Here is an 18,368-nt window from a genome sequence, read left to right on the forward strand (position 1 = left end):
ACCCCCATCATGACTAAGATATTTTCACACACTGACAAAATTCTCAATTCACAGGGTATAATCCTGTTATTTCTTACTTTGCACAAGTTCATATTATAGTGTCCATTTGTAAGAAATGATCCAAGTTAGAAATTTTAAGCAGTTTAAGTTCAATTCTGCTGGTTCATCTTCCCTTACTGATAATATCCATTAGAAAGCATTTTCATGTGTCTCTGTGGCGCAATTGGATAGCGTGTTCGGCTGTTAACTGAAAGGTTGGTGGTTCAAGCCCACCCAGGGATGTGTTTGGTGTTTGTTATTCTGTGACAGGAGGATTCTGTATTTGACAAAATTTACCAGGCATTTGTCTTCATTTTACCTCCATACACAAACTTACATGGAAATTAACAGCTTTAACTTTACTAACTCTACATCCATGGCTTTCCAGCTAGTGTTAGATAATACTAGAAAGAACTTTACAAATTGAAAACAAGTGGTCAGTCCTCAGAAGATATAGAGAATAAGCTAAAAATTCACAGTGACTTATAGCCAGAAGAATAACAAAAATGTATTAATATATACCAGATACTGGGATCCACTGGGTTAATTCTGAGAAGTTGATTCAATTATTTACAAATGGGGTAAGTTAACCTTGCAACAGTATAGTAACACCAGTTACAGCAGTTGAAATTGGACCCCTAGCAACCCGATATCACTTTTTTATGCAGCATTATGGGGCTACAACAAATTGCAGCAAGTTTGGAGCTACCATAAGTGTGGCTTATAGTCAGTTACTCACAGGAAATGTGGTGTATCAGCTCTTTGAATCAACCCCAAATTGAATGCATGTAATTTTCAAGACAACTATATGTAACTCAGCATTCCTCTGGGGCATCAGAAGAAAATAAAAACAGTGAAGAATTTTGGTCAGGAATGTTATTCTTCACATGATATACTGCAGCAAATTTTGGTTCCAAAATCTTATCTGGAGAATGTGGGCATCGATGCCGCTACCTCTCACATGCTAAGCGAGCGCTCAACCTTTTGAGCTAATTCCCCTTTGATGTTAAAACCATTTACACCACTTACACCAAGAGGACTGGATTACATTTAGAGATAACATCTTAAAAACATCCATTAGCCTCAAGTTTAGTGAAATCCCATTATCGTTGGTATTTAGCACCTTAATGATTTCATAAAATGTTTCCTTCTTTATCACCATTGTGTTGGAGACTTTGTGGGGCTGAGGAAACTGTCCCACATCTGGTGGCACTGTACCAACTTATTTCCATTGTGGACAGACATACATTGTCTTGATTTCCTTCTCATAGGAATTGTAATGCCCAACTCCCTGTCATATTCCCTTTTATCTCATTATATTTCTGATATTCCTAAGTATACCCTCAAATTTATAACACATATTTTGAGTGCTGCCAAATGCCATATAGCTTTATATTGAAAAAACTCAGTTCCACCATTCTCTATCTTTATTATAAATACAATTTGGCACATCTATCATTGTGAATACTTCACCAGAATTTTTCATAACCCTGCAAATAAGTTCTCATATACTTGGATCCTTGGACTAACTGAAATCCCCCTATTTCAACCCTTTTATAACTGGATTGATTCGCCCCCATCATGACTAAGATATATTCACACTCTGACAAAATTCTCAATTCACAGGGTATAATCCTGTTATTTCTTACTTTGCACAAGTTCATATTATAGTGTCCATTTGTAAGAAATGATCCAAGTTAGAAACTTTTAAGCAGTTTAAGTTCAATTCTGCTGGTTCATCTTCACTTACTGATAATATCCATTAGAAAGCATTTTCACGTGTCTCTGTGGCGCAATTGGTTAGCGTGTTCGGCTGTTAACTGAAAGGTTGGTGGTTCAAGCCCACCCAGGGACATGTTCGGTATTTGTTATTCTGTGACAGGAGGATTCTGTATTTGACAAAATTTACCAGGCATTTGTCTTCATTTTTCCTCAATACACAAACTTACATGGAAATTAACAGCTATAACTTTACTAACTCTACATCCATGGCTTTCCAGCTAGTGTTAGATAATACTAGAAAGAACTTTACAAATTGAAAACAAGTGGTCAGTCCTAAGAAGATATAGAGAATAAGCTAAAAATTCACAGTGACTTATAGCCAGAAGAATAACAAAAATGTATTAATATATACCAGATACTGGGATCCACTGGGTTAATTCTGAGAAGTTGATTCAATTATTTACAAATGGGGTAAGTTAACGCTGCAACAATATAGTAACACCAGTTACAGCAGTTGAAATTAGACCCCTAGCAACCCAATATCACTTTTTTATGCAGTATTATGGGGCTACAACAAATTGCTGCAAGTTTGGAGCTACCATAAGTGTGGCTTATAGTCCGTTACTCACAGGAAATGTGGTGTATCAGCTCTGTGAATCAACCCCAAATTGTTTGCATGTAATTTTCAAGACAACTATATGTGACTCAACATTCCTCTGGGGCATCAGAAGAAAATAAAAACAGTGAAGAATTTTATCAGGAATGTTATTCTTCACTTGAAATACTGCGGCAAATTTTGGTTCCAAAATCTTATCTGGAGAATGCGGGAATCGATGTCGCTACCTCTCGCATGCTAAGCGAGCGCTCTACCATTTGAGCTAATTCCCCTTTGATGTTAAAACCATTTACACCACTTACACCAAGAGGACTGGATTACATTTAGAGATAACATCTCAAAAACATCCATTAGCCTCAAGTTTAGTGAAATCCCATTATCGTTGGTATTTAGTACCTTTATGATTTCATAAAATGTTTCCTTCTTTATCACCATTGTGTTGGAGACTTTGTGGGGCTGAGGAAACTGTCCCACATCTGGTGGCACTGTCCCAACTTACTTCCATTGTGGACAGACATACATTGTCTTGCTTTCCTTCTCATAGGAATTGTAATGCCCAACTCCCTTTCATATTCCCTTTTATCTCATTATATTTCTGATATTCCTAAGTATACCCACAAATTTATAACACATATTTTGAGTGCTACCAAATGTCATATAGCTTTATATTGAAAAAACTCAGTTCCACCATTCTCTATCTTTATTATAAATACAATTTGGCACATCTATCATTGTGAATACATCACCAGAATTTTTCATAACACTGCAAATAAGTTCTCATATACTTGGATCCTTGGACTAACTGAAATCCCCCTATTTCAACCCTTTTATAACTGGATTGATTCACCCCCATCATGACTAAGATATTTTCACACACTGACAAAATTCTCAATTCACAGGGTATAATCCTGTTATTTCTTACTTTGCACAAGTTCATATTATAGTGTCCATTTGTAAGAAATGATCCAAGTTAGAAATTTTAAGCAGTTTAAGTTCAATTCTGCTGGATCATCTTCCCTTACTGATAATATCCATTAGAAAGCATTTTCATGTGTCTCTGTGGCGCAATTGGTTAGCGTGTTCGGCTGTGAATTGAAAGGTTGGTGGTTCAAGCCCACCCAGGAATGTGTTTGGTGTTTGTTATTCTGTGACAGGAGGATTCTGTATTTGACAAAATTTACCAGGCATTTGTCTTCATTTTACCTCAATACACAAACTTACTTGGAAATTAACAGCTATAACTTTACTAACTCTACATCCATGGCTTTCCAGCTAGTGTTAGATATTACTAGAAAGAACTTTACAAATTGAAAACAAGTGGTCAGTCCTAAGAAGATATAGAGAATAAGCTAAAAATTCACAGTGACTTATAGCCAGAAGAATAACAAAAATGTATTAATATATACCAGATACTGGGATCCACTGGGTTAATTCTGAGAAGTTGATTCAATTATTTACAAATGGGGTAAGTTAACCTTGCAACAGTATAGTAACACCAGTTACAGCAGTTGAAATTGGACCCCTAGCAACCCGATATCACTTTTTTATGCAGCATTATGGGGCTACAACAAATTGCAGCAAGTTTGGAGCTACCATAAGTGTGGCTTATAGTCAGTTACTCACAGGAAATGTGGTGTATCAGCTCTTTGAATCAACCCCAAATTGAATGCATGTAATTTTCAAGACAACTATATGTAACTCAGCATTCCTCTGGGGCATCAGAAGAAAATAAAAACAGTGAAGAATTTTGGTCAGGAATGTTATTCTTCACATGATATACTGCAGCAAATTTTGGTTCCAAAATCTTATCTGGAGAATGTGGGCATCGATGCCGCTACCTCTCGCATGCTAAGCGAGCGCTCAACCTTTTGAGCTAATTCCCCTTTGATGTTAAAACCATTTACACCACTTACACCAAGAGGACTGGATTACATTTAGAGATAACATCTTAAAAACATCCATTAGCCTCAAGTTTAGTGAAATCCCATTATCGTTGGTATTTAGCACCTTAATGATTTCATAAAATGTTTCCTTCTTTATCACCATTGTGTTGGAGACTTTGTGGGGCTGAGGAAATTGTCCCACATCTGGTGGCACTGTACCAACTTATTTCCATTGTGGACAGACATACATTGTCTTGCTTTCCTTCTCATAGGAATTGTAATGCCCAACTCCCTGTCATATTCCCTTTTATCTCATTATATTTCTGATATTCCTAAGTATACCCTCAAATTTATAACACATATTTTGAGTGCTGCCAAATGCCATATAGCTTTATATTGAAAAAACTCAGTTCCACCATTCTCTATCTTTATTATAAATACAATTTGGCACATCTATCATTGTGAATACTTCACCAGAATTTTTCATAACACTGCAAATAAGTTCTCATATACTTGGATCCTTGGACTAACTGAAATCCCCCTATTTCAACCCTTTTATAACTGGATTGATTCGCCCCCATCATGACTAAGATATTTTCACACTCTGACAAAATTCTCAATTCACAGGGTATAATCCTGTTATTTCAAACTTTGCACAAGTTCATATTATAGTGTCCATTTGTAAGAAATGATCCAAGTTAGAAACTTTTAAGCAGTTTAAGTTCAATTCTGCTGGTTCATCTTCCCTTACTGATAATATCCATTAGAAAGCATTTTCATGTGTCTCTGTGGCGCAATTGGTTAGCGTGTTTGGCTGTTAACTGAAAGGTTGGTGGTTCAAGCCCACCCAGGGACGTGTTCGGTATTTGTTATTCTATGACAGGAGGATTCTGTATTTGACAAAATTTACCAGGCATTTGTCTTCATTTTTCCTCAATACACAAACTTACATGGAAATTAACAGCTATAACTTTACTAACTCTACATCCATGGCTTTCCAGCTAGTGTTAGATAATACTAGAAAGAACTTTACAAATTGAAAACAAGTGGTCAGTCCTAAGAAGATATAGAGAATAAGCTAAAAATTCACAGTGACTTATAGCCAGAAGAATAACAAAAATGTATTAATATATACCAGATACTGGGATCCACTGGGTTAATTCTGAGAAGTTGATTCAATTATTTACAAAGGGGGTAAGTTAACCTTGCAACAGTATAGTAACACCAGTTACAGCAGTTGAAATTGGACCAATAGCAACCCGATATCACTTTTTTATGCAGCATTATGGGGCTACAACAAATTGCTGCAAGTTTGGAGCTACCATAAGTGTGGCTTATAGTCAGTTACTCACAGGAAATGTGGTGTATCAGCTCTTTGAATCAACCCCAAACTGAATGCATGTAATTTTCAAGACAACTATATGTAACTCAGCATTCCTCTGGGGCATCAGAAGAAAATAAAAACAGTGAAGAATTTTGGTCAGGAATGTTATTCTTCACTTGATATACTGCAACAAATTTTGGTTGCAAAATCTTATCTGGAGAATGCGGGCATCGATGCTGCTACCTCTCGCATGCTAAGCAAGCGCTCTACCATTTTAGCTAATTCCCCTTTGATGTTAAAACCATTTACACCACTTACACCAAGAGGACTGGATTACATTTAGAGATAACATTTCAAAAACATCCATTAGCCTCAAGTTTAGTGAAATCCCATTATCGTTGGTATTTAGTACCTTTATGATTTCATAAAATGTTTCCTTCTTTATCACCATTGTGTTGGAGACTTTGTGGGGCTGAGGAAACTGTCCCACATCTGGTGGCACTGTCCCAACTTACTTCCATTGTGGACAGACATACATTGTCTTGCTTTCCTTCTCATAGGAATTGTAATGCCCAACTCCCTTTCATATTCCCTTTTATCTCATTATATTTCTGATATTCCTAAGTATACCCACAATTTTATAACACATATTTTGAGTGCTACCAAATGCCATATAGCTTTATATTGAAAAAACTCAGTTCCACCATTCTCTATCTTTATTATAAATACAATTTGGCACATCTATCATTGTGAATACATCACCAGAATTTTTCATAACACTGCAAATAAGTTCTCATATACTTGGATCCTTGGACTAACTGAAATCCCCCTATTTCAACCCTTTTATAACTGGATTGATTCACCCCCATCATGACTAAGATATTTTCACACACTGACAAAATTCTCAATTCACAGGGTATAATCCTGTTATTTCTTACTTTGCACAAGTTCATATTATAGTGTCCATTTGTAAGAAATGATCCAAGTTAGAAATTTTAAGCAGTTTAAGTTCAATTCTGCTGGTTCATCTTCCCTTACTGATAATATCCATTAGAAAGCATTTTCATGTGTCTCTGTGGCGCAATTGGTTAGCGTGTTCGGCTGTTAACTGAAAGGTTGGTGGTTCAAGCCCACCCAGGGATGTGTTTGGTGTTTGTTATTCTGTGACAGGAGGATTCTGTATTTGACAAAATTTACCAGGCATTTGTCTTCATTTTACCTCAATACACAAACTTACATGGAAATTAACAGCTATAACTTTACTAACTCTACATCCATGGCTTTCCAGCTAGTGTTAGATAATACTAGAAAGAACTTTACAAATTGAAAACAAGTGGTCAGTCCTCAGAAGATATAGAGAATAAGCTAAAAATTCACAGTGACTTATAGCCAGAAGAATAACAAAAATGTATTAATATATACCAGATACTGGGATCCACTGGGTTAATTCTGAGAAGTTGATTCAATTATTTACAAATGGGGTAAGTGAACCTTGCAACAGTATAGTAACACCAGTTACAGCAGTTGAAATTGGACCCCTAGCAACCCGATATCACTTTTTTATGCAGCATTATGGGGCTACAACAAATTGCTGCAACTTAGGAGCTACCATAAGTGTGGCTTATCGTCAGTTACTCACAGGAAATGTGGTGTATCAGCTCTTTGAATGAACCCCAAATTGAATGCATGTAATTTTCAAGACAACTATATGTAACTCAGCATTCCTCTGGGGCATCAGAAGAAAATAAAAACAGTGAAGAATTTTGGTCAGGAATGTTATTCTTCACTTGATATACTGCAGCAAATTTTGGTTCCAAAATATTATCTGGAGAATGTGGGCATCGATGCCGCTACCTCTCGCATGCTAAGCGAGCGCTCAACCATTTGAGCTAATTCCCCTTTGATGTTAAAACCATTTACACCACTTACACCAAGAGGACTGGATTACATTTAGAGATAACATCTTAAAAACATCCTTTAGCCTCAAGTTTAGTGAAATCCCATTATCGTTGATATTTAGCACCTTAATGATTTCATAAAATGTTTCCTTCTTTATCACAATTGTGTTGGAGACTTTGTGGGGCTGAGGAAACTGTCCCACATCTGGTGGCACTGTCCCAACTTATTTCCATTGTGGACAGACATACATTGTCTTGCTTTCCTTCTCATAGGAATTGTAATGCCCAACTCCCTGTCATATTCCCTTTTATCTCATTATATTTCTGATATTCCTAAGTATACCCTCAAATTTATAACACATATTTTGAGTGCTGCCAAATGCCATATAGCTTTATATTGAAAAAACTCAGTTCCACCATTCTCTATCTTTATTATAAATACAATTTGGCACATCTATCATTGTGAATACATCACCAGAATTTTTCATAACACTGCAAATAAGTTCTCATATACTTGGATCCTTGGACTAACTGAAATCCCCCTTTTTCAACCCTTTTATAACTGGATTGATTCGCCCCCATCATGACTAAGATATTTTCACACTCTAACAAAATTCTCAATTCACAGGGTATAATCCTGTTATTTCTTACTTTGCACAAGTTCATATTATAGTGTCCATTTGTAAGAAATGATCCAAGTTAGAAACTTTTAAGCAGTTTAAGTTCAATTCTGCTGGTTCATCTTCCCTTACTGATAATATCCATTATAAAGAATTTTCATGTGTCTCTGTGGCGCAATTGGTTAGCGCGTTCGGCTGTTATCTGAAAGGTTAGTGGTTCAAGCCCACCCAGGGACTGGTATTTGTTATTCTGTATTTGACAAAATTGACCAGGCATTTGTGTTCATTTTACCTCAATACACAAACTTACATGGAAATTAACAGCTATGACTTTACTAACTCTACATCCATGGCTTTCCAGCTAGTGTTATATAATACTAGAAAGAACTTTACAAATTGAAAACAAGTGATCAGTCCTAAGAAGATATAGAGAATAAGCTAAAAATTCACAGTGACTTATAGCCAGAAGAATAACAAAAATGTATTAATATATACCAGATACTGGGATCCACTGGGTTAATTCTGAGAAGTTGATTCAATTATTTACAAAGGGGGTAAGTTAACCTTACAACAGTATAGTAACACCAGTTACAGCAGTTGAAATTGGACCCCTAGCAACCCGATATCACTTTTTTATGCAGCATTATGGGGCTACAACAAATTGCTGCAAGTTTGGAGCTACCATAAGTGTGGCTTATAGTCAGTTACTCACAGGAAATGTGGTGTATCAGCTCTTTGAATCAACCCCAAATTGAATGCATGTAATATTCAAGACAACTATATGTAACTCAGCATTCCTCTGGGGCATCAGAAGAAAATAAAAACAGTGAAGAATTTTGGTCAGGAATGTTATTCTTCAATTGATATACTGCAGCAAATTTTGGTTCCAAAATCTTATCTGGATAATGTGGGCATCGATGCCGCTACCTCTCGCATGCTAAGCGAGCGCTCAACCATTTGAGCTAATTCCCCTTTGATGTTAAAACCATTTGCACCACTTACACCAAGAGGACTGGATTACATTTAGAGATAACATCTTAAAAACATCCATTAGCCTCAAGTTTAGTGAAATCCCATTATCGTTGGTATTTAGCACCTTAATGATTTCATAAAATGTTTCCTTCTTTATCACCATTGTGTTGGAGACTTTGTGGGGCTGAGGAAACTGTCCCACATCTGGTGGCACTGTCCCAACTTATTTCCATTGTGGACAGACATACATTGTCTTGCTTTCCTTCTCATAGGAATTGTAATGCCCAACTCCCTGTCATATTCCCTTTTATCTCATTATATTTCTGATATTCCTAAGTATACCCACAAATTTATAACACATATTTTGAGTGCTACCAAATGCCATATAGCTTTATATTGAAAAAACTCAGTTCCACCATTCTTTATCTTTATTATAAATACAATTTGGCACATCTATCATTGTGAATACATCACCAGAATTTTTCATAACACTGCAAATAAGTTCTCATATACTGGGATCCTTGGACTAACTGAAATCCCCCTATTTCAACCCTTTTATAACTGGATTGATTCGCCCCCATCATGACTAAGATATTTTCACACCCTGACAAAATTCTCAATTCACAGGGTATAATCCTGTTATTTCTTACTTTGCACAAGTTCATATTATAGTGTCCATTTGTAAGAAATGATCCAAGTTAGAAACTTTTAAGCAGTTTAAGTTCAATTCTGCTGGCTCATCTTCCCTTACTGATAATATCCATTAGAAAGCATTTTCACGTGTCTCTGTGGCGCAATTGGTTAGCGTGTTCGGCTGTTAACTGAAAGGTTGGTGGTTCAAGCCCACCCAGGGACATGTTTGGTATTTGTTATTCTGTGACAGGAGGATTCTGTATTTGACAAAATTTACCAGGCATTTGTCTTCATTTTACCTCAATACACAAACTTACATGGAAATTAACAGCTATGACTTTACTAACTCTACATCCATGGCTTTCCAGCTAGTGTTAGATAATACTAGAAAGAATTTTACAAATTAAAAACAAGTGACCAGTCCTAAGAAGATATAGAGAATAAGCTAAAAAAATTCACAGTGACTTATAGCCAGAAGAATAACAAAAATGTATTAATATATACCAGATACTGGGATCCACTGGGTTAATTCTGAGAAGTTGATTCAATTATTTACAAATGTGGTAAGTTAACGTTGCAACAGTATAGTAACACCATTTACAGCAGTTGAAATTGGACCCCTAGCAACCCAATATCACTTTTTTATGCAGCATTATGGGGCTACAACAAATTGCTGCAAGTTTAGAGCTACGATAAGTGTGGCTTATAGTCAGTTACTCACAGGAAATGTGGTGTATCAGCTCTTTGAATCAACCCCAAATTGTTTGCATGTAATTTTCAAGAAAACTATATGTAACTCAGCATTCCTCTGGGGAATCAGAAGAAAATAAAAACAGTGAAGAATTTTGGTTTGGAATGTTATTCTTCACTTGATATACTGCAGCAAATTTTGGTTCCAAAATCTTATCTGGAGAATGCAGGCATCGATCCCGCTATCTCTCGCATGCTATGCGAGCACTTTACCATTTGAGCTAATTCCCCTTTGATGTTAAAACCATTTACACCACTTACACCAAGAGGACTGGATTACATTTAGAGATAACATCTCAAAAACATCCATTAGCCTCAAGTTTAGTGAAATCCCATTATCGTTGGTATTTAGTACCTTAATGATTTCATAAAATGTTTCCTTCTTTATCACCATTGTGTTGGAGACTTTGTGGGGCTGAGGAAACTGTTCCACATCTGGTGGCACTGTCCAAACTTATTTCCATTGTGGACAGACATACATTGTCTTGCTTTCCTTCTCATAGGAATTGTAATGCCCAACTCCCTGTTATATTCCCTTTTATCTCATTATATTTCAGATATTCCTAAGTATACCCACAAATTTATAACACATATTTTGAGTGCTACCAAATGCCATATAGCTTTATATTGAAAAAACTCAGTTACACCATTCTCTATCTTTATTATAAATACAATTTGGCACATCTATCATTGTGAATACATCACCAGAATTTTTCATAACACTGCAAATAAGTTCTCATATACTTGGATCCTTGGACTAACTGAAATCCCCCTATTTCAACCCTTTTATAACTGGATTGATTCACCCCCATCATGACTAAGATATTTTCACACCCTGACAAAATTCTCAATTCACAGGGTATAATCCTGTTATTTCTTACTTTGCACAAGTTCATATTATAGTGTCCATTTGTAAGAAATGATCCAAGTTAGAAAGTTTTAAGCAGTTTAAGTTCAATTCTGCTGGTTCATCTTCCCTTACTGATAATATCCATTAGAAAGCATTTTCACGTGTCTCTTTCGCGCAATTGGTTTGTGCATTCAGCTGTTAATTGAAAGTTTGGTGGTTCAAGCCCTCTCAGGGACGTGTTTGGTATTTGTTATACTGTGACAGGAGGATTCTGTATTTGACAAAATTTACCAGGCATTTGTCTTCATTTTACCTCAATACACAAACTTACATGGAAATTAACAGCTATGACTTTACTAACTCTACATCCATGGCTTTCCAGCTAGTGTTAGATAATACTAGAAAGAACTTTACAAATTGAAAACAAGTGATCAGTCCTAAGAAGATATAGAGAATAAGCTAAAAATTCACAGTGACTTATAGCCAGAAGAATAACAAAAATGTATTAATATATACCAGATACTGGGATCCACTGGGTTAATTCTGAGAAGTTGATTCAATTATTTACAAATGGGGTAAGTTAACCTTGCAACAGTATAGTAACACCAGTTACAGCAGTTGAAATTGGACTCCTAGCAACCCGATATCACTTTTTTATGCAGCATTATGGGGCTACAACAAATTGCTGCAAGTTTGGAGCTACCATAAGTGTGGCTTATAGTCAGTTACTCACAGGAAATGTGGTGTATCAGCTCTTTGAATCAACCCCAAATTGTTTGCATGTAATTTTCAAGACAACTATATGTAACTCAGCATTCCTCTGGGGCATCAGAAGAAAATAAAAACAGTGAAGAATTTTGGTCAGGAATGTTATTCTTCACTTGATATACTGCAGCAAATTTTGGTTCCAAAATCTTATCTGGAGAATGCGGGCTTCGATGCCGCTACATCTCGCATGCTAAGCGAGCGCTCTACCATTTGAGCTACCATAAGTGTGGCTTATAGTCAGTTACTCACAGGAAATGTGGTGTATCAGCTCTTTGAATCAACCCCAAATTGTTTGCATGTAATTTTCAAGACAACTATATGTAACTCAGCATTCCTCTGGGGCATCAGAAGAAAATAAAAACAGTGAAGAATTTTTGTCAGGAATGTTATTCTTCACTTGATATACTGCAGCAAATTTTGGTTCCAAAATCTTATCTGGAGAATGCGGGAATCGATGTCGCTACCTCTCGCATGCTAAGCGAGCGCTCTACCATTTGAGCTAATTCCCCTTTGATGTTAAAACAATTTACAGCACTTACACCAAGAGGACTGGATTACATTTAGAGATAACATCTCAAAAACATCCATTAGCCTCAAGTTTAGTGAAATCCCATTATCGTTGGTATTTAGTACCTTAATGATTTCATAAAATGTTTCCTTCTATATCACCATTGTGTTGGAGACTTTGTGGGGCTGAGGAAACTGTCCCACATCTGGTGGCACTGTCCCAACTTATTTCCATTGTGGACAGACATACATTGTCTTGCTTTCCTTCTCATAGGAATTGTAATGCCCAACTCCCTGTCATATTCCCTTTTATCTCATTATATTTCTGATATTCCTAAGTATACCCACAAATTTATAACACATATTTTGAGTGCTACCAAATGCCATATAGCTTTATATTGAAAAAACTCAGTTCCACCATTCTTTATCTTTATTATAAATACAATTTGGCACATCTATCATTGTGAATACATCACCAGAATTTTTCATAACACTGCAAATAAGTTCTCATATACTGGGATCCTTGGACTAACTGAAATCCCCCTATTTCAACCCTTTTATAACTGGATTGATTCGCCCCCATCATGACTAAGATATTTTCACACCCTGACAAAATTCTCAATTCACAGGGTATAATCCTGTTATTTCTTACTTTGCACAAGTTCATATTATAGTGTCCATTTGTAAGAAATGATCCAAGTTAGAAACTTTTAAGCAGTTTAAGTTCAATTCTGCTGGCTCATCTTCCCTTACTGATAATATCCATTAGAAAACATTTTCACGTGTCTCTGTGGCGCAATTGGTTAGCGTGTTCGGCTGTTAACTGAAAGGTTGGTGGTTCAAGCCCACCCAGGGACATGTTTGGTATTTGTTATTCTGTGACAGGAGGATTCTGTATTTGACAAAATTTACCAGGCATTTGTCTTCATTTTACCTCAATACACAAACTTACATGGAAATTAACAGCTATGACTTTACTAACTCTACATCCATGGCTTTCCAGCTAGTGTTAGATAATACTAGAAAGAATTTTACAAATTAAAAACAAGTGACCAGTCCTAAGAAGATATAGAGAATAAGCTAAAAAAATTCACAGTGACTTATAGCCAGAAGAATAACAAAAATGTATTAATATATACCAGATACTGGGATCCACTGGGTTAATTCTGAGAAGTTGATTCAATTATTTACAAATGTGGTAAGTTAACGCTGCAACAGTATAGTAACACCATTTACAGCATTTGAAATTGGACCCCTAGCAACCCGATATCACTTTTTTATGCAGCATTATGGGGCTACAACAAATTGCTGCAAGTTTGGAGCTACCATAAGTGTGGCTTATAGTCAGTTACTCACAGGAAATGTGGTGTATCAGCTCTTTGAATCAACCCGAAATTGTTTGCATGTAATTTTAAAGACAACTATATGTAACTCAGCATTCCTCTGGGGCATCAGAAGAAAATAAAAACAGTGAAGAATTTTGGTCAGGAATGTTATTCTTCACTTGATATACTGCAGCAAATTTTGGTTCCAAAATCTTATCTGGAGAATGCAACCATCGATCCCGCTACCTCTCGCATGCTAAGCAAGCACTCTACCATTTGAGTTAATTCCCCTTTGATGTTAAAACCATTTACACCACTTACACCAAGAGGACTGGATTACATTTAGAGATAACATCTCAAAAACATCCATTAGCCTCAAGTTTAGTGAAATCCCATTATCGTTGGTATTTAGTACCTTAATGATTTCATAAAATGTTTCCTTCTTTATCACCATTGTGTTGGAGACTTTGTGGGGCTGAGGAAACTGTCCCACATCTGGTGGCACTGTCCCAACTTATTTCCATTGTGGACAGACATACATTGTCTTGCTTTCCTTCACATAGGAATTGTAATGCCCAACTCCCTGTCATATTCCCTTTTATCTCATTATATTTCTGATATTCCTAAGTATACCCACAAATTTATAACACATATTTTGAGTGCTGCCAAATGCCATATAGCTTTATATTGAAAAAACTCAGTTCCACCATTCTCTATCTTTATTATAAATACAATCTGGCACATCTATCATTGTGAATACATCACCAGAATATTTCATAACACTGCAAATAAGTTCTCATATACTGGGATCCTTGGACTAACTGAAATCCCCCTATTTCAACCCTTTTATAACTGGTTTGATTCGCCCCCATCATGACAAGATATTTTCACACCCTGACAAAATTCTCAATTCACAGGGTATAATCCTGTTATTTCTTACTTTGCACAAGTTCATATTATAGTGTCCATTTGTAAGAAATGATCCAAGTTAGAAACTTTTAAACAGTTTAAGTTCAATTCTGCTGGTTCATCTTCCCTTACTGATAATATCCATTAGAAAACATTTTCACGTGTCTCTGTGGCACAATTGGTTAGTGAGTTCGGCTGTTAACTGAAAGGTTGATGGTTCAAGCCCACCCAGGGACGTGTTTGGTATTTGTTATCATGTGACAGGAGGATTCTGTATTTGACAAAATTTACCAGGCATTTGTCTTCATTTTACCTCAATACACAAACTTACATGGAAATTAACAGCTATGACTTTACTAACTCTACGTCCATGGCTTTCCAGCTAGTGTTAGATAATACTAGAAAGAACTTTACAAATTGAAAACAAGTGATCAGTCCTAAGAAGATATAGAGAATAAGCTAAAATTTCACAGTGACTTATAGCCAGAAGAATAACAAAAATGTATTAATATATACCAGATACCGGGATCCACTGGGTTAATTCTGAGAAGTTGATTCAATTATTTACAAAGGGGGTAAGTTAAGCTTGCAACAGTATAGTAACACCAGTTACAGCAGTTGAAATTGGACCCCTAGCAACCCAATATCACTTTTTTATGCAGCATTATGGGGCTACAACAAATTGCTGCAAGTTTAGAGCTACGATAAGTGTGGCTTATAGTCAGTTACTCACAGGAAATGTGGTGTATCAGCTCTTTGAATCAACCCCAAATTGTTTGCATGTAATTTTCAAGAAAACTATATGTAACTCAGCATTCCTCTGGGGAATCAGAAGAAAATAAAAACAGTGAAGAATTTTGGTTTGGAATGTTATTCTTCACTTGATATACTGCAGCAAATTTTGGTTCCAAAATCTTATCTGGAGAATGCAGGCATCGATCCCGCTAAATCTCGCATGCTATGCGAGCACTCTACCATTTGAGCTAATTCCCCTTTGATGTTAAAACCATTTACACCACTTACACCAAGAGGACTGGATTACATTTAGAGATAACATCTCAAAAACATCCATTAGCCTCAAGTTTAGTGAAATCCCATTATCGTTGGTATTTAGTACCTTAATGATTTCATAAAATGTTTCCTTCTTTATCACCATTGTGTTGGAGACTTTGTGGGGCTGAGGAAACTGTTCCACATCTGGTGGCACTGTCCAAACTTATTTCCATTGTGGACAGACATACATTGTCTTGCTTTCCTTCTCATAGGAATTGTAATGCCCAACTCCCTGTTATATTCCCTTTTATCTCATTATATTTCAGATATTCCTAAGTATACCCACAAATTTATAACACATATTTTGAGTGCTACCAAATGCCATATAGCTTTATATTGAAAAAACTCAGTTACACCATTCTCTATCTTTATTATAAATACAATTTGGCACATCTATCATTGTGAATACATCACCAGAATTTTTCATAACACTGCAAATAAGTTCTCATATACTTGGATCCTTGGACTAACTGAAATCCCCCTATTTCAACCCTTTTATAACTGGATTGATTCACCCCCATCATGACTAAGATATTTTCACACCCTGACAAAATTCTCAATTCACAGGGTATAATCCTGTTATTTCTTACTTTGCACAAGTTCATATTATAGTGTCCATTTGTAAGAAATGATCCAAGTTAGAAAGTTTTAAGCAGTTTAAGTTCAATTCTGCTGGTTCATCTTCCCTTACTGATAATATCCATTAGAAAGCATTTTCATGTGTCTCTTTCGCGCAATTGGTTTGTGCATTCGGCTGTTAATTGAAAGTTTGGTGGTTCAAGCCCTCTCAGGGACGTGTTTGGTATTTGTTATACTGTGACAGGAGGATTCTGTATTTGACAAAATTTACCAGGCATTTGTCTTCATTTTACCTCAATACACAAACTTACATGGAAATTAACAGCTATGACTTTACTAACTCTACATCCATGGCTTTCCAGCTAGTGTTAGATAATACTAGAAAGAACTTTACAAATTGAAAACAAGTGATCAGTCCTAAGAAGATATAGAGAATAAGCTAAAAATTCACAGTGACTTATAGCCAGAAGAATAACAAAAATGTTTTAATATATACCAGATACTGGGATCCACTGGGTTAATTCTGAGAAGTTGATTCAATTATTTACAAATGGGGTAAGTTAACCTTGCAACAGTATAGTAACACCAGTTACAGCAGTTGAAATTGGACTCCTAGCAACCCGATATCACTTTTTTATGCAGCATTATGGGGCTACAACAAATTGCTGCAAGTTTGGAGCTACCATAAGTGTGGCTTATAGTCAGTTACTCACAGGAAATGTGGTGTATCAGCTCTTTGAATCAACCCCAAATTGTTTGCATGTAATTTTCAAGAAAACTATATGTAACTCAGCATTCCTCTGGGGCATCAGAAGAAAATAAAAACAGTGAAGAATTTTGGTCAGGAATGTTATTCTTCACTTGATATACTGCAGCAAATTTTGGTTCCAAAATCTTATCTGGAGAATGCGGGCTTCGATGCCGCTACATCTCGCATGCTAAGCGAGCGCTCTACCATTTGAGCTACCATAAGTGTGGCTTATAGTCAGTTACTCACAGGAAATGTGGTGTATCAGCTCTTTGAATCAACCCCAAATTGTTTGCATGTAATTTTCAAGACAACTATATGTAACTCAGCATTCCTCTGGGGCATCAGAAGAAAATAAAAATAGTGAAGAATTTTTGTCAGGAATGTTATTCTTCACTTGATATACTGCAGCAAATTTTGGTTCCAAAATCTTATCTGGAGAATGCGGGAATCGATGTCGCTACCTCTCGCATGCTAAGTGAGCGCTCTACCATTTGAGCTAATTCCCCTTTGATGTTAAAACAATTTACAGCACTTACACCAAGAGGACTGGATTACATTTAGAGATAACATCTCAAAAACATCCATTAGCCTCAAGTTTAGTGAAATCCCATTATCGTTGGTATTTAGTACCTTAATGATTTCATAAAATGTTTCCTTCTTTATCACCATTGTGTTGGAGACTTTGTGGGGCTGAGGAAACTGTCCCACATCTGGTGGCACTGTCCCAACTTATTTCCATTGTGGACAGACATACATTGTCTTGCTTTCCTTCTCATAGGAATTGTAATGCCCAACTCCCTGTCATATTCCCTTTTATCTCATTATATTTCTGATATTCCTAAGTATACCCACAAATTTATAACACATATTTTGAGTGCTACCAAATGCCATATAGCTTTATATTGAAAAAACTCAGTTACACCATTCTCTATCTTTACCATTGTGTTGGAGACTTTGTGCGGCTGCAAATAAGTTCTCATATACTGGGATCCTTGGACTAACTGAAATCCCCCTATTTCAAACCTTTTTTAACTGGATTGATTCGCCCCCATCATGACTAAGATATTTTCACACCCTGACAAAATTCTCAATTCACAGGGTATAATCCTGTTATTTCTTACTTTGCACAAGTTCATATTATAGCGTCCATTTGTAAGAAATGATCCAAG

The 18,368-nt window shown here is 36.2% G+C and overlaps 4 non-coding genes across 4 annotated transcripts; all 4 read left to right on the forward strand.

Moving 5' to 3' along the window:
• Positions 1 to 1,820: 1,820 nt before the first annotated feature.
• Positions 1,821 to 1,894, forward strand: TRNAN-GUU (transfer RNA asparagine (anticodon GUU)). Its single transcript has one exon. It is a non-coding gene; the product is annotated as a tRNA-Asn (tRNA).
• A 1,536-nt stretch (positions 1,895 to 3,430) lies between these two features.
• On the forward strand, positions 3,431 to 3,504 carry TRNAH-GUG (transfer RNA histidin (anticodon GUG)). Its single transcript has one exon. It is a non-coding gene; the product is annotated as a tRNA-His (tRNA).
• A 6,352-nt stretch (positions 3,505 to 9,856) lies between these two features.
• Positions 9,857 to 9,930, forward strand: TRNAN-GUU (transfer RNA asparagine (anticodon GUU)). Its single transcript has one exon. It is a non-coding gene; the product is annotated as a tRNA-Asn (tRNA).
• A 3,436-nt stretch (positions 9,931 to 13,366) lies between these two features.
• On the forward strand, positions 13,367 to 13,440 carry TRNAN-GUU (transfer RNA asparagine (anticodon GUU)). Its single transcript has one exon. It is a non-coding gene; the product is annotated as a tRNA-Asn (tRNA).
• The last annotated feature ends 4,928 nt before the right edge of the window (positions 13,441 to 18,368 follow it).

This window comes from Taudactylus pleione, unplaced genomic scaffold (assembly GCF_031769625.1).
Source record: "Taudactylus pleione unplaced genomic scaffold, aTauple2 ptg000174l, whole genome shotgun sequence".
NCBI classification, from domain to species: Eukaryota; Metazoa; Chordata; class Amphibia; order Anura; family Myobatrachidae; genus Taudactylus; species Taudactylus pleione.